The sequence below is a fragment of the Schistocerca cancellata genome, chromosome 9, assembly GCF_023864275.1.
Source record: "Schistocerca cancellata isolate TAMUIC-IGC-003103 chromosome 9, iqSchCanc2.1, whole genome shotgun sequence".
Classification (NCBI taxonomy): Eukaryota; Metazoa; Arthropoda; class Insecta; order Orthoptera; family Acrididae; genus Schistocerca; species Schistocerca cancellata.
In genome coordinates, this window is record NC_064634.1 from 320,001,200 (window position 1) to 320,022,319 (window position 21,120).

The 21,120-nt window shown below is 46.1% G+C and overlaps 1 protein-coding gene across 1 annotated transcript in view; it reads right to left on the reverse strand.

Annotated features, from left to right (window-relative positions):
* Positions 1-21,120, reverse strand: part of LOC126101387 (transmembrane protease serine 9-like) — a 63,281-nt gene that overhangs the window by 5,043 nt on the left and 37,118 nt on the right. The gene's annotated exons all lie outside the window — the stretch shown is intronic.

Consider the following 21,120-nt stretch of genomic DNA (forward strand, 5'->3'; position numbering starts at 1 on the left):
GAACCGCTCGGCCACAGTCCTTGTGACTCTGATTTGATCCCGAAGATGAATGAACCACTTCGTGGCATTCGCTTCAGAACTGTTCCAGAGATTCCATTCGCACCATAAACAGAACAGACTCTGCTGACGGTATACTACGCCTTCCACATCGCTGGCAACGGGTTCTACTCAACGCTGGTGACTACTTTGAAGGACAGTAACAGGTACAAACATGTAACTCTTTTGTATCGGTTGTGAATAAGTAGTTTCCACTATTTAAGCCCCAACCCTCGTATTTTAAATGCAATCTAAAGCTCGTAATTGAGGGCTTAAGCATGCTATTTTCTTTCATTAGTTCATAAAGCGAGTAACGACGTAATCACTCATTGGCCTGGAGGTACGAATAAAGTGGAGGGGAGTGCTAGATTTGGCGTTGGCTCTTTTGCTCTGGGGGATCGCTCTGCGTCCTTCACGATGGACTGATTCGTATCTGACCACTCCGATGAAATGCTAACTTTATTCGGTCAGTAAGTACTTTTACAGTGCAAATGGCTTTCCAGGCACTACTCTCAATGTCTGGAACAGAAGCTGAGTAGCGACAGGTTATTCTGAAATTTAATACGCATACGCGGGTCAGTGATTTTGATTGTGTGATACGAAGTCTCATTGGAACTGTGATGAATTTTAGAACAACGGTACAACCACGTATCACAGTCAACATGCTGTCTCATCGTCATGGGTAAGTGATTTCTTGCATGGCTCAGCACTGGCGTGAATTTCTGATAAGTCTTCAAGGTTTTACTGTACGTAAGACGGTTATAGGGTCGAGTGCAGTTCAACGAATCTAAATTCATTGTGTAATGTGGTAATGTTTAGGCGAATGAGCGTTTGTTGTAGTTGCATCATTGGAAGCCCTTCGTGGCAGTGCAGAATTAAGTGTTAACTCTGAGTGAAACCGGTACCTAAGTTCTATGTATGTAAAGAGAATACAGATTGTTCTAGAAGAGGCTAACGTATGTTGCATTGTTCTGAAGCATAGAGCCTGATTCATTGTGAAGATAATTTATGAACATAAATGAGACATGCGTCATCATAAGGCACATAAGGGAAGACGTTAGCCTGATACACTGTCGTTTGTGTATTCTTGGATTAACTACAGGTGCCACACTTTACTGTAATAGAAATCCCTTGCAGATGTAACATGTGCTCTATTGGAGGACACTGCGCCTCTGAATTATATTTCATTTATCGTGGTAGACCCATGTTCTTATTTGCTGCAATACCCTTTCTCATTACAATATTACTTGATTGATTTGTTGCTTCCCAATATTGCTTTCAGTGAGTAGCATAGAGAGTGGAAGAGCAGGACTATCTTTGAGAGTCAAACATCTTTTTAGAAATATAAAGGTCGTGGTCTGTGGTGCTAATGACTTTAGCTGCACGTTGGCCCATTGCGCTCCCCATTTAATACAATCTATGTGGCACCACGGCTCTCAAGTGACTAACCACTGGCATCAACACATTAATTATAGTATATAACTCATGTTATATCACATTCCAGCATTCGGTTTAGTTATAATGGTAGTCAGGTTGATGCATCCGACCCTACTAACTTCCAACCTCCATCTATTATTTCCACCTTCCCACTCTCTGTGTCTCTCCATCTCCTCCCTCCTCCTCCCCTGTCTCTTTGTCAGTCTCCTCTTTCCAAACATATCGTCTTCCCCCGCCCTCTCTCCATATCCTTCTCCCCTCTTTCCGTCTGTCTCCTTCTTACCTCCTCTTCTTTTTCCACCTATTCCCCACCCATCTACACCTTCCACCTGCCTCCTCAATCTGCCCTCTGCTCCTTCTCTCTGCCGATCTGCTTCTCTCCCTCCCTCTCAACATCTCATCTTACCACTCTCTCTGTTCATTACCTCCTTCTCCTCTCAGGCTGTCCATCTCTTGCTCGCTCCTTTCTTTGAACACCTCATCTTTCCCTTTCTCACTAGCTATCTTCACTACCCATCCCCTTCCCCTATCTCTGCTCAAGTGTATCCCTCCACAATGTACCTCTTGTAGGTCACACAACAATCCTGGTATACAAGGCAGCCTGCATGACAGGGGTTGAAAAGTGTTTTTGCACTGTCCCCGCTTATATGGGAGCTGACATTCTAGCCACCACAGTGCTGATTTTCATACAGCAAGCAAGAAGTGTGCCACCAAATTTGATTGGAAGGAATCTAGTACTTTAGGAAGAGATGTTGGACACACACACACACACACACACACACACACACACACACACACACACACACACATTTTATATACACTCCTGGAAATTGAAATAAGAACACCGTGAATTCATTGTCCCAGGAAGGGGAAACTTTATTGACACATTCCTGGGGTCAGATACATCACATGATCACACTGACAGAACCACACGCACATAGACACAGGCAACAGAGCATGCACAATGTCGGCACTAGTACAGTGTATATCCACCTTTCGCAGCAATGCAGGATGCTATTCTCCCATGGAGACGATCGTAGAGATGCTGGATGTAGTCCTGTGGAACGGCTTGCCATGCCATTTCCACCTGGCGCCTCAGTTGGACCAGCGTTCGTGCTGGACGTGCAGACCGCGTGAGACGACGCTTCATCCAGTCCCAAACATGCTCAATGGGGGACAGATCCGGAGATCTTGCTGGCCAGGGTAGTTGACGTACACCTTCTAGAGCACGTTGGGTGGCACGGGATACATGCGGACGTGCATTGTCCTGTTGGAACAGCAAGTTCCCTTGCCGGTCTAGGAATGGTAGAACGATGGGTTCGATGACGGTTTGGATGTACCGTGCACTATTCAGTGTCCCCTCGACGATCACCAGTGGTGTACGGCCAGTGTAGGAGATCGCTCCCCACACCATGATGCCGGGTGTTGGCCCTGTGTGCCTCGGTCGTATGCAGTCCTGATTGTGGCGCTCACCTGCACGGCGCCAAACACGCATACGACCATCATTGGCACCAAGGCAGAAGCGACTCTCATCGCTGAAGACGACACGTCTCCATTCGTCCCTCCATTCACGCCTGTCGCGACACCACTGGAGGCGGGCTGCACGATGTTGGGGCGTGAGCGGAAGACGGCCTAACGGTGTGCGGGACCGTAGCCCAGCTTCATGGAGACGGTTGCGAATGGTCCTCGCCGATACCCCAGGAGCAACAGTGTCCCTAATTTGCTGGGAAGTGGCGGTACGGTCCCCTACGGCACTGCGTAGGATCCTACGGTCTTGGCGTGCATCCGTGCATCCGTGCGTCGCTGCGGTCCGGTCCCAGGTCGACGGGCACGTGCACCTTCCACCGACCACTGGCGACAACATCGATGTACTGTGGAGACCTCACGCCCCACGTGTTGAGCAATTCGGCGGTACGTCCACCCGGCCTCCCGCATGCCCACTATACGCCCTCGCTCAAAGTCCGTCAACTGCACATACGGTTCACGTCCACGCTGTCGCGGCATGCTACCAGTGTTAAAGACTGCGATGGAGCTCCGTATGCCAGGGCAACCTGGCTGACACTGACGGCGGCGGTGCACAAATGGTGCGCAGCTAGCGCCATTCGACGGCCAACACCGCGGTTCCTGGTGTGTCCGCTGTGCCGTGCGTGTGATCATTGCTTGTACAGCCCTCTCGCAGTGTCCGGAGCAAGTATGGTGGGTCTGACACACCGGTGTCAATGTGTTCTTTTTTCCATTTCCAGGAGTGTATATATATATATATATATATATATATATATATATATATATATATATATGTATCGTGGCGGCCGCTTATGCTTAACGCACATGGTCATGGTGCCGAGACCAGGGTCTGCTCTCGTCTGGGCCGCAATTAGTGTAGCAAGGAGGGGAAAGTCGTGCAAGGTCGACACAGAATCCGAATCTACCTAAAAGATAACTAGTTTCTGGGTGTCAAATTGTGCATCCGTGTGCACTGGAAGCTGGGACAAAGTATGGGCATTGGCATGGCGGCTGTTCGCTTATAGAGGATTTCATTGGTAAAGCCCTACGTTGCAGCCTTTGCACTGCCTTGTACAAGAGGCTATAACGTGGCCCAAACAATGAGGGTAATGGCTTGTGGTTGGTCAGCAGCAGGAATTTGACGCCATGTAGAGAGGTCTGAAAAGCCTCGTTTTCAGCCTGGGGTAGTTGTGTTGGGCAGCACTGAGCGTCCTGACAGCAAGAGCAATAGGATGTTCCTCCTCCTTGTGGGTCAGGGCCGACCTGACGACAGGCCGCGTCGCATCTGTGCCTAGAACAAGAGTGAAAACACTATGAGGCACGACCCCGACTGGAAGACTCGTTTAAGCGCGGAAGAAGCAGCGTCGCGGTGTTCACAATAGAGCTCCTGTTTTTCACAGTGCGTTGAACGGTTGGGAAGCGTGTACCGTCGCAAATTCCCGATTTTCGCAAAGTCCAATTTTTTCACATGGAGAATGAAACGGCCGCGATAGCTTTATATGGCACGGACGTGCTTGGTAGGACTCATGCCCCGTTTGCTAATGATAAACCCGAGGTACTCAACAGACTTCCGGAAAAATTTACGTTTATACAAGTTGCTCTAGATCCCATCTTCTTTTAACCGAGAAAATAAAGACTGCAGGTTCTGAAGGTTTTCACCAGTTGAGGCCCCTGTCACTGTGATGTCACTAAATAACTGCAACATGAAGGAATGTACTGCATTGGCTGCACCAAACAAATCTGGAAGATCGCTAACACATTAGAAATACTAAAGGCCAGTCTATTATACATGTAGAGGCCAAAGGGTGCGTTGAGCACCAGTAGCTCCCGAGATTGAGGGTGCAGCAGCAACTGTAAGTATTAATTTTTTAGACAACATAGTTATATGGAGATAAACAGCGATTAATTTACTTATAATCAACCATGCACAGGCAGGGTGATGACTCCAGCGAGCGATCAAATGGTGTAAATTGCCCTGAAGATGACCCCATCGCGGGTAGAAACCGGTTGGCGGCAAAATAAATAATGCGATTGTGACTGTTATTTTGAATAATTGATAACTGTAAGTATGCCACCAACAAATCGACATTATTATAACAGACGCCGTTTTGTAACTTGGAAAACAAGTCCTCCATGCAGGGAACGACCGACAATGACCTGGACGTTAACGGCCTTAACACCATCACATATGCGGAGAGAGCCTTCCCGTATTTCCACGATCACAATAGGTGAAGTCAAATTGTTCAAATGGCTCTGAGCACTATGGGACTTAACTGCTGAGGTCACCAGTTCCCTAGAGCTTAGAGCTACTTAAACCTAACTAACCTAAGGACATCACACACATCCATGCCCGAGGCAGGATTCGAACCTGCGACCGCAATGGTCGCGCGGTTCCAGACTGTAGGTGAAGTCCATTGGTTCGACGACACAGGTGTAATCACCTCGAGGGCCACCAGTCTGTCCAGTTCTGGCTTAACCTCGTCCCGCAGGATGTCCGGAATCGGGCGAACATGAGAGAAGCTAGGCACGATCCATGGTTTTAAGTGAATTTTTTACAGCTGCATCAGCAGCCCGTTCTAACCCAGGGGTAAACAGATCTGAATACGAGGCAGTTAAGCCGACAGTGCTGCGAAATGTAATCACAGTGAAAACTAAGCACACATTATTCGAAATGGAAAACCCAGAATGTTTGAATACATCTAATCCAAGATATTTTTCGCATTACCGGAAGCAACAACCTAAAAGGAAAGGTTCCCTGAATCACTTTTGTAGGAGAGTGCTACAGCAAAAACACCTTTCATGTGTATTTAATGGCGTTACTCTTCGACGAGGAGGCTGTAGTGGAGGAGAACCTAACGCAGTGTGTGTAGTACCATTCACAAGAGAATTGGATTCGCCAGTATCCACCTGGAAAACAGACTTCCAAACCATTCACTCATTTGACTGCTTGACGCGTAACGGGATGAGTCAACGTTTCAGTCGAGTACACTGGTTCAAAAGGAGGACTGTGACGAGACCCTGCGAGGGACGACATGGGAGAACAAGATTCCCCATCATATCCATGATCCCGAGCGCCGGACGACTGACACACATTAATAATGTAATCCCTAATTTAGTATTAAGAAAACAGTCTTAATCGCGTTTTTATATTTATTTAGTGCCGACCGGTTTCAGCCCATCGCAGGGGCCATCTTCAGGGCGAACATACTGTGAAATTGCAATATATATCTTAGACAAAACTAATGACAACCATCGTATAAGAGTGGATAACGTAAATATAATGTTTTACCCGGTGGTCGACTGCTGGTGGCGTCACATCTACCGAAGTGTGGCAGGAGACTGTAAGGAATTTACATTTTGCCTTGGTTTATATAGCAAGCTATGAGCACGTGAGCGTAAGCAACGACCCCAGCGGTGACCAACGGTAGACGTCTATCATTGGTCACCGCTGGAGGCGGAAGAACTGTGTTTAAAGTTTATTGGAAGACGCTAAATACTCTTATTACACTGAAAATCTACACGAGTTAAAAATAGTTAATTCCCGTTTATTTCAATGTGAAAGTAACGAAAAAAACAAGAATTTATTTTATGATAAAGGGAAATTTTGCAGTGTTGGTAACATTTTTATTGATAAAAATAAAGGCTGTCAGCATTGAGTATGCCATATTTTGCTCCTAGATATGCCATTACTATTACACAAATGTCGTTTGTTGTGCTCATAGAACATCTCTGCTTCGCTTTCACAATAATTTTCTGTGGTTGAAGTTAAATTTTCACAGGTAAATAAAAAATAAAGCGTAAACCTTTATTGATCTTCATGGGTGTAAAAGACGTATTCATAATCTAAATTTTCTTAAGCAAATTTATTTTGTTTACATTTCAGATTAATTCAACTATAAGATGCCACGTAACTATGTTAAAAGTGTGAATAGCTTTTTTAATGTGTGCGGTGAAGTGACTTTTGCTTCTCAGTTACGTGAACTAACTAAACCGGTAAAGACAGCATATTATCATTACTTCAGCTGTAAAGCAGATGACGATAAATCTTGGCCACCAAATATTTTCCGTAATTCATGTGCAGTAAATCTTCGTACGGTTAAAGAAAACAGTAAAGTTACTGCCATACCCGGTTCCCAAGACATGGCGAGAACCTTTAAATCACGTGAGTTATTTTTGTATGGTGCCTCCTCTTAAACATGGAATGCCGAAAAAGAAATTGCAGACCATCGCACATCTAACATTTACATCTGCTACAGGACCAGTATCAAATTGAGGTTTGCCTGTTCCTATGCCTTCGGATCGTTATGTCCTAGAATCTGATGAAGATGTGCAATGTGAATGCAAAAAGCAGCCTGAGTCTTCACAGAAAAATCCAGATTATACACTAGAATCAGTCTCGCCCACTAGCCCACATAAAATTTGTCAACAAAAACTTAATGATTTAGTTCGTGATCTGGAGTTACCAAAAGGCAAGGTCGAACTTCTTGTCTCCAGGCTTCAACAGTGAAATATCCTGGAAAAAGCATGTGACAGTGTCTGTATATAAACATCCACAAAGAGACAACGCCGTTCTTTGAAATGGAGAACAGCCTCGTTGATGCAGTGATATAAATGGTCTGATGATATCTTTGACAATGAAGCATAATCCCAAAGACTTTACACTGACTGCTCAACGTTAAGCTTGAAAGCCATTTTGCTTCACAGCGGAAACGCACTGTCGTCTGTCCGTGTAGATCACGCCATACATATAAAGGAGAGCTACGAAAGTGTAAAGTTGCTTCTTGAAAAATAAAATTATAATGTCCATCAGCGGAAGATATGTGGTGATGTGAAGGTTACTGCAATCATATTCAGAATGCAGGTCCACACACCAAGTGTTGCTGCTTCCCTTCCGAGTGGGAAAGCCACGACAGCAAATCACACTACATACGAAGAATCTGTCCTGAAAAGAGAAACGTACAGTACATTCTCTTTGTGGCCCGTGATAAAATCTTATTGCTACATCTGCACAAAAAGCTAGGACTTAAGAAAAACTTAAGGGAAGTGATGAATAAAGAAAGACAAGCTTTAAACAATATACAGTCAAAATTCCCACATCTCAATTATGCGGAGATCAAAGAGGTAATCTTCGTTGGACAGCAAATGCAAGAATTCCTTAAGAACGGAACATTTAACACGGTCATTGAAAGGAAAGAGAAAGCAGCTTGGAAAGAATTAAAAACGTTGCTAACAATTTATTGAAAAATCAAAGAGCAGAAAATTGCAATGTATATGTTAATGAACCTCTGAGGATATAGCACAAGCTAGATTATAATGTATCGTTCACGATCCACTCCTGGACTAAATTTCCAAGCAGTTGTGACGCTGAGTGACGAACACCGAGACCGCTTCCATCGAGACGTTTCAGCAATGGAAAGAAGGCAACACGACAGGGGGAACTCATCTACGCTTCCAGAGTATCGTTGGAATTCCATGAGAGATGCCGCAGAAATAGATTACAAAGGAGAGAAAAACGCTCTACAGAATAGGTAAGAGACCAAAGGATATACACTATATGATCAAAAGGATCCGGACACCCCCAAAAACATACGTTTTTCATATTAGGTGCATTTTGCTGCCACCTAGTGCCAAGTACTCCATATCGGCGACCTCAGTAGCTGTTAGACATCGTGAGAGAGCAGACTGGGGCGCTCCGCGGAACTCATGGACTTCGGACGTGCTCAGATGGTTTGGTGTCAGTTGTGTCATACGTCTGTACGCGAGATTTCCACACTCCTAAACGTCCCTAGGCCCACTGTTTCCAATGTGATAGTAAAGTGGAGACGTGAAGGGACACGTACAGCACAAAAGCGTACAGGCAGAATTCGTCTGATGACTGACAGAGGCCATCCACAGTTGACGAGTATCTTAATGTGTAATAGGCACACATCTGTCCAGACCACGAAACAGAATTCCAAACTGCATCAGGATCCGCTACAAGTACTATCAGAGATAAGTGAGTGATGACCAAACTTGGATTTCATGGTCGAGCGGCTGATCATAAACCACACATCACGCCAGTAAATGCCAAACGACGCCTCCCTTAGTGTAAGAAGGATAAAAACTGGACGATTGAACAGTGGAAAAACGTTGTGTGGAGTGACGAATCACGGTCCACAATGTGGCAATCCGATGGCAGGGTGTGGGTATGGCGAATGCCCGGTGAACATCATCTGCCAGCGTGTGTAGTGCCAACAGTAAAATTCGGAGGCGGTGGTGTTATGGTGTGCTCGTGTTTCTCATGAAGGGGGCTTGCACCCCTTGTTGTTTTGCGTGATACTATCACAGCACAGACCTACATTGATGTTTTAAGCACCTTCTTGCTTCCCACTGTTGAAGAATACAATCGAGAACCTGTTCATAATGCACGGCGTGTGGCGGGGTGGTTACACGACAATAACATCCCTGTAATGGACTGGTCTGCACAGAGTCCTGACCTGTATCTATAGAACACCTTTGGGATGCTTTGGAGCGTCGACTTCGTGCCAGACCTCACCGACCGACATCGATATTTCTCCTCAGTGCAGCACTCCGTGAAGAATGGGCTGCCATTCCCCAAGAAACCTTCCAGCACCTGACTGAAAATATGCCTGCGAGGCTGGAAGCTACCACCAAGGCTAAGGTCGGGCCAACACCATACTGAATTCCCGCATTACCGATGGAGGGAGCCACTAACTTATAAGTCGTTTTCAGCGAGGTGTCCGGTTACTTTTGATCACATAGTGTATATATACCTTTGAACCGAAAGCTAACAAAGAATTTCTGGTACCATAATCTTGTACGTCGATCTCAATTTGTTTCGAACTGATTGTTTTTGTAAAGAATTGAGAGAAGTTTAATTTTTTTCTAGTCTAGTCAGACACATGAACAGTCTAGTCTGGGTAACTTGGTCTCCGTTTTAAGCAAAAGCTACTTCTTTACTTATCTCAGTGTTTATAACGACGTATTTCTTGAACTCTTTGCCATACAATGATATAACTCTGCAAGTACATGCAGTAGCAGATGTGGGTGCTGTCTCCAAAATGTGTTGCGAATAGAATTAGTGGTAAAGACATAATAAATTAAAACTTCATGACTGATGCAGAGGTTTTACTGCACGTAGAACGAAAATGTAGACCATGTCCCCTCCCGTAATTTCGTTGGGAAATCAGAGAGAATAAGTTTCGTAAAGGTTTGAAATTATCTGTAAAGTTCGTTGAAAACCGTTAAGTGCTCTCATTGTCAAATACTGCATGAATATACTCTGGATAACTTGCTCACCACGAGCTACGTTGCTTCATGACATACACACAGTTTATAACTGCAAGACTTCTCTTATCGTATTAAACCTGCATTGTTAAATAAATTATGACAGCATTTAAGTTGAGACCTTAATTTTTCCTGGCGAATTGAATGTTCAAGTTACGTAGGGCTTTGCTGCTGGGTGACGTCGTGGACCACTGCCGATATTTCGATCGGAGCACACCCTGCCATTGTCATGGCACAACTGCAAGGGGGAAGCAGTGTCCAAGGGAATTTAATACCTCGGTTCACAGAGGAGAAACAAAGAAAATACCACACACAGAACAAGTAACCGCAGAGTCAACACACAACCATAGATAATCAACATCAGAAATATCGATAATGACTATTAATCAGCAGGTGAGGTAGCTCTAATTCTGTCCCTCTGTTTTTTGATGAGAGACAGAGCCGGATTCCAAGCAGCATTTAAAGAAAATCCACCATCTCTGTTTATAAGGCTGCTTGATATTTTGATTTCAACAACTTCCTTAATAACACTATCCCAATAGCTGGACGTGGAAGCCAGACTCTCCGTGTTGTATTCCATAGGATGACCGGTGTCAAGGCAATGTTCTACAATAGCGGATTTGCTCGGCTATTGTAAGCGTGTGTGACACTTATGTTCAATACACCGGTCTTCCACAGTCCTGATTGTCTGACCAATATATGACATGCCACAACTGCAAGGAATACGATAGACACCAGCCTTACGCAAACCAAGATCATCTTTTACGAACGCCAACAGGGCCTTAATTTTAGAAGGTGGTCGAAAAACACATTTAATATCATATTTCCGCAAAATACGGCCAAACCTGTTGGAAATGCTTCCTGCGTAAGGCAAAAAGACCGTAGGCTTGGGTGCCACTTCGTTGCTATCGTCACTCACCCGTTGCACAGAAGGCTGATAGCGCAACGCACGTTCGATCTGCCTCTCACTATAACCATTCTGACGAAAGGTGACTCCGAGATATGATAGCTCAGCTGCCAAACTTTCAGCGTCTGAGATAACGTGGGCCCTGTGAACCAAGGTACGAAGTACTCCTTCACGCTGAGCTCGATGGTGACATCTATCAGCTCACAGATACAAGTCAGTGTGAGTAGCCTTCCCATAAACAGAATGTCCCAACGTACCATCAGTCTTCCTTCTGACCAACACATCAAGGAAGGGAAGGCATCCATTTTTTTCTACCTCCATAGTGAACTGAATATTCGGGTGGATTCAATTCAGGTGTTCCAAAAACCGGTTTAAATTCTCACTACCATGAGGCCAAACAACAAAAGTAATGTTTACATATCTGAAAAAAACACGAGGTTTCAAGGTCGCTGACTCCAATGCACGTTCCTCAAAGTCCTCCATAAACAAATTGGCCACAATAGGTGACAACGGGCTTCCCATTGTAACTCCATCAGTCTGTTCGCAGTACTGACCATTGAATAAAAAGTAAGTGGAAGTCAGCACAGGTCGTAACAAATTTGTTAACTCGACACCAAACTTAACCTTAATTAGTTGCAACGAATCAGAGAAAGGAACGCGAGTGAAAAGAGAAACCACATCAAAACTGACTAAAATATCAGAGTCATCCAAACGCAATCCCTCGAATCGACGTAAGAAATCTGCAGAGTCCTTAATGTGGTGTTCACACCTACCTACTAGTGGGCTCAACAAACTAACAAGATGTTTAGCTACACGATATGTCGGAGCACCAATATTACAAACAATACGTCTCAAAGGGACAGCCTCTTTATGGACCTTAGGGAGGCAAAAAAATGGCTCTGAGCACTATGGGACTTAACTTCTGAGGTCATCAGTCCCCTACAACTACTTAAACCTAACTAACCTAAGGATATCACCCACATCCACGCCCGATACAGGATTCGAACCTGCGACTGTAGCGGTCGCGCGGTTCCACACTGTAGCGCCTAGAACCGCTCGGCCACACCGGCCGCCCCTTAGGGAGGCCATATAATCTAGGTGGTACAGCACAGTAAGAATTAAGACTCTTGATAGTCTCCTGTGACAAAGAACTTTTCTTCAGGAGGTTATTAGTCTTTCTCTCAACACTCTTAGTAGGGTCAGCACCTATTTTGCGATACGCCGAATCACAAAGTAGACACTGCATCTTTTGAATGTAATCGTGCTTGTTCAACAAAATCGTGGCCTTTCCCTTGTCCGCAGGTAAAATAACAATATCAGGATCCATTCTGGTTGAACGTAAAGCAGCCGCATCAGCTGCCGTAATGTTACACTTTGGTGGACGGCCCCCAGTCAACACACGACAAGCTTCCCTCCCAACCTCTTCCGCAGCCTCGGAAGGTAGTTTATAAACAGCCTGTTCAATAGAACTAATAAAATCAACGACTGGCAAACTCTTAGGCGTCAGTGCGAAATTAAAACCTTTCCCCAGCGCAGACAAACGTTTTCTCCGTGAGATTAATCACAGAACGTCGAGAATTAAAATCAGAATTAGACACTGAGCCAAGGAAACGTTCAAACTTCGCGGAATGACGAGCAGTTACAGACTGAAATTCCCAGTCAGACTGCGACCAAGAGGCATTTAAAGTATTTGAATTCGGTCAACAAGTATATTAAAAACTGAAAAGTAAATTTTTAGTGCCCCTGGCAGCCGTCACACAGGCAATTTGCACCTGGCAGCGTGCACCACAAACTGAGTTAGCCGCTTAGTCCACTGGTGTGCAAAATCTAAGAACAAAAGTAATTTCCCATGATCTTTAACTACGAAGTAGCGTAATTCCATGAAACGTGGACCATACATGGAAAGACCTGCTGCAAGACAGAGGAATTAAAGACATTAGCTGCCAGTGAAAATGATTTATCGTTGATTTATATCAATGGGACAAGCTGAAAATTGGTGCTAGACTGGTATTCGAACCCAGGTCTCCTGCTTACTAGGCAGGTGCGCTGATCACCACACCATCTGGGCACACCGGTCATAGCAACTGTACAGACTACCCTAGTTAGCCTCCCATCAGACCCAAATTCTCAATTACACCACACATTAATGATGTAGTGCCCATGCTGATTAGCCTCAATTCTCGTGGCATCTCCCCGACTTTAGAAAGAGTTCGAGCTTGGCGTGCATCTGTACTGAAGGGATCATTGACCATGATCACCTCGATTATGCATACGTGGTGACTGTTATTTTGGACATATACCGAGCGAGATAGCACAGTGGTTAACTCACCGGACTCGCATTCGGGAGGTCGACGGTTCAAATCAACGACCGGTCATCCCGATTTAAATTTTCCGTGATTTCCCTAAATCACTTCCGGAAAATTTCGGGTTGGTTCCTTTGAAAGGGCATGGCCGACTTACTCGCCCATCCTTCCTTAATCCGATGGGACCGATGACTCACTGTTTGATCCCCTTCCCCAAATCAACCCACCAACCATCTTTGGACCTGTCCAAAAGAATAGGAACCACATATACAACCGCTACAGTATAGTACAGAAGTTAACTGAAAGAAGTACACTCTGAGCAAGCAGATAGTTCAGTTTTATTCAAAGACAACAATTACAGTGAAGTCACCGTGATTGATGATGATCCCCTGGACATAAGAAAACGCGGAACTTGTTTCATGGTCACGACAGATGGCAATGCATGCTATACAAGGCACTCCGATGTTGGCCACAAGCTTCGTAAGAGGTTGTTGTGAAGGGCATATCATTCCTCCACTAGCGCGATAGAAAACTTTTTGGTGGTTGTTACTGCATGCGGACTGGCTGCAATATATCTTTCCCCAACGTATTCAACAGATGCACGATGGGATTTGAGTCGGGATGACGGATAGACCAGTCGATTTGCCGAATATCTTCCCGTTCCCATAGGCCCCTCCACCTGCGCTGTTCGATGCGGTCGCGTATTTTCATCCACAAGACCGATGCACCCATGAGAAGACACACACAAGAAGGAGTACAGCGCCACAATAATGTTTTCTAGTCTAGTCAGACACACCAACAATCTAGTCTGGGTAACTTGCTCTCCGTTTTAAGCAAAAGTTACTTTTTTACGTATCTCAGTGTTTATTAAGACGTATTTCTTGAATTCTTTGCCATATACACTCCTGGAAATGGAAAAAAGAACACATTGACACCGGTGTGTCAGACCCACCATACTTGCTCCGGACACTGCGAGAGGGCTGTACAAGCAATGATCACACGCACGGCACAGCGGACACACCAGGAACCGCGGTGTTGGCCGTCGAATGGCGCTAGCTGCGCAGCATTTGTGCACCGCCGCCGTCAGTGTCAGCCAGTTTGCCGTGGCATACGGAACTCCATCGCAGTCTTTAACACTGGTAGCATGCCGCGACAGCGTGGACGTGAACCGTATGTGCAGTTGACGGACTTTGAGCGAGGGCGTATAGTGGGCATGCGGGAGGCCGGGTGGACGTACCGCCGAATTGCTCAACACGTGGGGCGTGAGGTCTCCACAGTACATCGATGTTGTCGCCAGTGGTCGGCGGAAGGTGCACGTGCCCGTCGACCTGGGACCGGACCGCAGCGACGCACGGATGCACGGATGCACGCCAAGACCGTAGGATCCTACGCAGTGCCGTAGGGGACCGCATCGCCACTTCCCAGCAAATTAGGGACACTGTTGCTCCTGGGGTATCGGCGAGGACCATTCGCAACCGTCTCCATGAAGCTGGGCTACGGTCCCGCACACCGTTAGGCCGTCTTCCGCTCACGCCCCAACATCGTGCAGCCCGCCTCCAGTGGTGTCGCGACAGGCGTGAATGGAGGGACGAATGGAGACGTGTCGTCTTCAGCGATGAGAGTCGCTTCTGCCTTGGTGCCAATGATGGTCGTATGCGTGTTTGGCGCCGTGCAGGTGAGCGCCACAATCAGGACTGCATACGACCGAGGCACACAGGGCCAACACCCGGCATCATGGTGTGGGGAGCGATCTCCTACACTGGCCGTACACCACTGGTGATCGTCGAGGGGACACTGAATAGTGCACGGTACATCCAAACCGTCATCGAACCCATCGTTCTACCATTCCTAGACCGGCAAGGGAACTTGCTGTTCCAACAGGACAATGCACGTCCGCATGTATCCCGTGCCACCCAACGTGCTCTAGAAGGTGTAAGTCAACTACCCTGGCCAGCAAGATCTCCGGATCTGTCCCCCATTGAGCATGTTTGGGACTGGATGAAGCGTCGTCTCGCGCGGTCTGCACATCCAGCACGGACGCTGGTCCAACTGAGGCGCCAGGTGGAAATGGCATGGCAAGCCGTTCCACAGGACTACATCCAGCATCTCTACGATCGTCTCCATGGGAGAATAGCAGCCTGCATTGCTGCGAAAGGTGGATATACACTGTACTAGTGCCGACATTGTGCATGCTCTGTTGCGTGTGTCTATGTGCCTGTGGTTCTGTCAGTGTGATCATGTGATGTATCTGACCCCAGGAATGTGTCAATAAAGTTTCCCCTTCCTGGGACAATGAATTCACGGTGTTCTTATTTCAATTTCCAGGAGTGTAATAATATAACTTTGCAAATACATCCAGTAGCAGATGTGGATGGTGTCTCCAGGACACCCATGTAACACTTTGCTTCCGCCCGCCATAAACCGAGCCCTACTGCGGCTCGCGTTGGTGCTATTTGCAGGTTTCCTCCCTCTGCTCGAGGCCAGACGTATCGATTAGTTGGCATGGTTGCGGTTGTTTGTCTTCTTCTTGTGTTGACTGGCGCCACTCGGTTTCACAAGCGTTGCTTGTCCGCTAGCGGCAGCAGCGGCGGTTATCGATATGTAGTAACTATTGCCCTATCTTTGGGGCGACGTCGTTGTTTTTCCGGGTCGTGTGAGTGGGCCAGTTCGTTTGGGGACTCAGGAGGAGCCAGGTCCGCGCAGCGCCAGAACACGCCGGACCGCTGGCAGCACGCGTGGAATGTAGGATCGAAGGGCTGTCGTCACGAGGGTGTATGACCTCGTTTTAAACTGGATACAGCAACCTTTAAGATGATTCCATCTCAACCCAAGTAGACAAACCTCCACCATTGTGACATCTCGCGATTCTCCTGTGACTTGAGTTGGTGTTGCTGTTCGTAGTGTCGCCGAGGCGAAGAGCAGTGAGTGGAGTGCTTGGGGAAGATGGATCTGATTAGTTTCCCTCGAATCTTCTTATTACTATTTACTGCGTTCAATTTGTTACGTTTGTTAAGTTCAACCAGCGGTAATTTTTCTTGCCTGGTGGCCGCTAACGCCCCAGTTACCTGCCCTGGCGGTTTGTGTATGTAACGGCAGTGTACGTTTCCTCGCCTTACCGCTGCTGTCTGGTAAGGCCTGTAGTTTTGACAGCTTTCTTGATTGTAGGCCGGTGTGTGGTTCTTCTACTCTGGTGGTAATGATTCCTTTCTCGTTCTAAACACATTATTCTGGGGATGTAGTGCAGACCGCCGGTTCCGGCTTTGGCGTATTGTTCCATCGTTGCATTTGGTGCATCGGACGTCAGGTGGTTTCAGCAATATTGTCACTAGTAACTCGTTAGACTACAACTAGCCTGAGTTACCATCTTGTGGAGTGAGTGCAACTCTTGGCTGCGTATCTCATGGCTCGCGGAAGTGTTTGTTCAAATAGTTCAAATGGCTCTGAGCACTATGGGACTTAACACCTGTGGTCATCAGTTCCCTAGAACTTAGAACTACTTAAACCTAACTAACCTAAGGACGTCACACACATCCATGCCCGAGGCAGGATTCGAACCTGCGACCGCATTCTGGGACATTACATCTTATTTAAAACATCTATTGTTATACTTCTCTGATTTTCCACACAAAAAAACTATAATTTTGTCAAAGTTTATACTTATTTGAAAACCGGAAGCAAGTAAAAGACCAGAGGTACCCAGAATATTCTGGCGGGCATCCAAAAGCTATAAATATTGACTGAACACTTCAACATCAAGACAGTTATTTCAGTTTGTTCTTAGATTTCTTAGATGTTCAGTGCGGATGATGTATGTCATTTGTCTTTTAAATGCTCATCAGTGCTCAGTTGTTGGCCTCTTCAGTCTGTATTGTTAGGGTTGTGCCACGTAGTGACTATTCAGTGTTGTTGCGTGTACGATTGTGAAATCTTATATAATGTCCTGTTGAGTTGAAAAATGTGACTTTGTTTCATTTGAGGATTATTTTGGGCAAATACCCAACTGAAAATCGAGCAGTACCTGAAGGAAAATAAATCTCAATTAAGACTGAACAAGATGCCTTCATTCGTGTATACACTCTAGGACAAAAAATGACACACCACGAAGGAATTATGCAAATTGATCACAAACTGATATTCGTACACGATGTATAGTTGAGCTCAAAGACGTCGGTTGGACTATCTGCCAATCGCTCGACATTTGCATACTCGTAGGAGGAATGTTATTGTTGACGATGTAACCAGGGATGGGTGAACCATAGTCCGACACAGTGTCAAGAAGGATGCAGTCGACCTAGAGAGATCACAGAACGAGATGACCGGGCAGTCGTCAGAAAGGCACTCAAAACCATGGATTCATCATCATCATGATCGATCCAACTTGCAACTGGACTTTCAGTGTCCACAAGGACCATTCATTAATAGCCAGCTCACAGGAAAGGGGTTGACCTCTGAACAAAAACATTCGGTCTGGAATCTCTTTCAATGGAGTAGAAATGGATTGAGTGATGAGTCCCGCTTAGAACTGAGCGAAGGCGCTCCTGGAGATGCCCCAGACAGTGGTGGGATATCAACCAGTCTGTCGCTGGTTTATGGCCCGACAAAAAGGAGTGATGGTCTGGTGTGCCATTTTATTTCATAGCGAGACCCTTTTTGTCGTCATCTGCGCACCCTTACAGCAAGAGGTACGTCGACGATTTTCTACGCCCCGTTCTGTTGGCCTTTAAGGAATCCTACACTTACATTTCAGCAAGATAGTTCCCACCCGCATGGGGGAAGAGTTTCTACTACATTTCGTCGTGTTTGTTAAACACTACCCTTGCCAGTGAAGATGGCTGATCGTTCTGCAGTTGAGAACATTTGGAGTATATGGGCAAGAACAATTCAACACGCCAATAGGACACAATTTGGCTATATAACTCTATCAGTCAATGCAAAGCCGAATAACTCTGTGTACACACATCAAAAAATGTTTTGCATCACGTCGTTTCCGAGAGTTTTGGAACCTGTACAGAAAACTGTAATAGAGAGCAACATAAACATCATTTCCGCCCTTTTTATTTCTCATGAAAACCGCACATTGCATGTTGTACCACAATACAGCGAGACCTTCAGACGTCGCGGTCCACATTGGTGTACACACCGGTACCTCTAATACCCAGTAGCACGTCCTCTTGCATTGACACTTGGCTGTATTCGTCGTGGCATGCTATCCACAAGTTCATCAAGGCACTGTTGGTCCAGATTGTTCCACTCCTCAACGGCGATTCGGCGTAGATCCCTCAGAGTGGTTTGTGGGTCACGTCGTCCATAAACAGCCCTTTTTCAATCTATACCAGCCTTGTTCGATAGGATTCATGTCTGGAGAACAGGCTGCCACTCTATCCGAGCGATGTCGTTATCCTGAAGGAAGTCATTCACAAGATGTGCATGATGGGGGCGCGAATTGTCGTCCATGAAGACGAATTCCTCGCCAGTATGCTGTCGATATGGTTGCACTATGGGTAGGAGGATGGCTGTCACGTGTCATACAGCTGTTACGGCGCCTTCCATGATCACCAGCGGCGTACGTCGGCCCCACACAATGCCACCCCAAAACATCAGGGAACCTTCACTTTGCTGCACTCGCTGGGCAGTGTGTCTAAGGCATTCAGCCTGACCGGGTTGCCTCCAAATATGTCTCCGACGATTGTCTGGTTGAAGGTATTTTCTACACTCTTCGGTGAAGAAATCGTGATGCCAGTCCTGAGTGGTCCATTTGACACGTTGTTGGGCAAAACTGTACCGTGCTGCATGGTGTCGTGGTTGTAAAGATGGACCTCGTCATGGACGTCGGGACTGAAGTTGCGCATCATGCAGCATATTACACACAGTTTGAATCGTAACACGACGTCCAGTGGCTGCACGAAAATCATTATTCAACATGGTGGCGTCGCTGTCAGGGTTCCTCCGCACATAATGCGGACGCGATCGAACTGCGGTATTCAACGTCTTGGCATGGTTGAACTACAGACAACACGAGCCGTGTACCTCCTTCCTGGTGGAATGACTGGAACTGATCGTATTAGAACCAGACATGAGCAAATGTGTTATTGACTTTTTCAATTTTTGAAGTTGTTTCTCTAAAATAAACCATCCTTTTTTCTGAAATTTTAATCACTTGTTTGTCTGAACATGTACACCACATCTACCGAATTCCGCCCCATTCGGATAATTCTTTCGTGGTGCTTCGTTTCCTAGCTCTTCCCTTGCTCAATGAGGACTTCTTCTTTAGAGATCATCGGCATCATATGTAACACATTCAGGATTAAATTTGCACATTAGACTCGCCCGTTAGTGTAAGACAAGCGTTGAATTTGCTAGAAGGTCTTATGAATTATTGATATTCTATTCAACATTCAATTCGGCATAGGCATTTTCAGAGTTGAAGAAGATAATGCGTTATAGGGACGGCAGTGCTTTGTATGAACTGTGTTGCCTGTGTGAAGGTGGGAGGGAGTACCGTGTGATGTGGAGCTGTGCACGCCACGGGACACTAGCCAACACGGCGAGGGCCAACGAGAAAGACAGGCCGCGGCGCGTACGTCACGAAGGTAGCCCTGCGCTCGTTCGCTCGCTCAATGCAGCAAAAAACTACGTTTTTACACCTGTCAACTCTTAACTAGGCGTGTCCGTACAAATGAAAACTGAATCTTCTACAAGAATCTGCTATTATGGAATCTTACTGTTATTAGTCCTACAATGATGAGAAGTCCGTGGGTCTACTTATGATTTGTTACGGCTGTACTGGCGTACAATAAAATAAAATCATGCTAAAATGATTGTCAGTTGCATAAGGCACCATTTCCAGCATGTAATGAGTACTTTTAAGCAGAAAAGACTAAATGTGGTAAACAAGCCTTTATACCATTTATATCGAGTACTGATCTTAAATTAAATTTTTCTGTGGTACTGTTAATCAGTAAGATTTCATAATAGCAAATTCCTGTGGAAGATGCAATTCTAGTAAGTACTTACATGCCCAGCTGCGAGTTAATACACTACTGGCCATTAAAATTGCTTCACCACGAAGATGACGTGCTGCAGACGCGAAATTTAACCGACAGGAAGAAAATGCTGTGATATGAAAATGGTTAGCTTTTCAGAGCATTCACACGAGGTTGGCGCTGGTGGCGACACCTACAACGTGCTGACATGAGCAAAGTTTCCAACCGATTTCTCATGCACAAACAGCAGTTGACCGGCGTTGCCTGGTGAAACGTTGTTGTGACGCCTCGTGTAAGGAGGAGAAATGCTTACCATCACGTTTACGACTTTGTAAAGGTCAGATTCTAGTCTATCGCGATTCCGGTTTATCGTATCGCGACATTGCTGCTCGCGTTGTTCGAGGTCCAATGACTGTTAGCAGAATATGGAATCGGTGGGTTCAGGAGGGTAATACGGAACGCCGTGCTGGAACCCAACGGCCTCGTATCACAAGCAGTCGAGATGACAGGCATCTTATCCGCATGGCTGTAACGGATCGTGCAGTCACGTCTCGATCCTTGTGTCAACAGATGGTGACGTTTGCAAGATAACAACCATCTGCACGAGCAGTTGCACGACTTTTGCAGCAGCATGGACTATCAGGTCGGAGACCGTGGCTGCGGT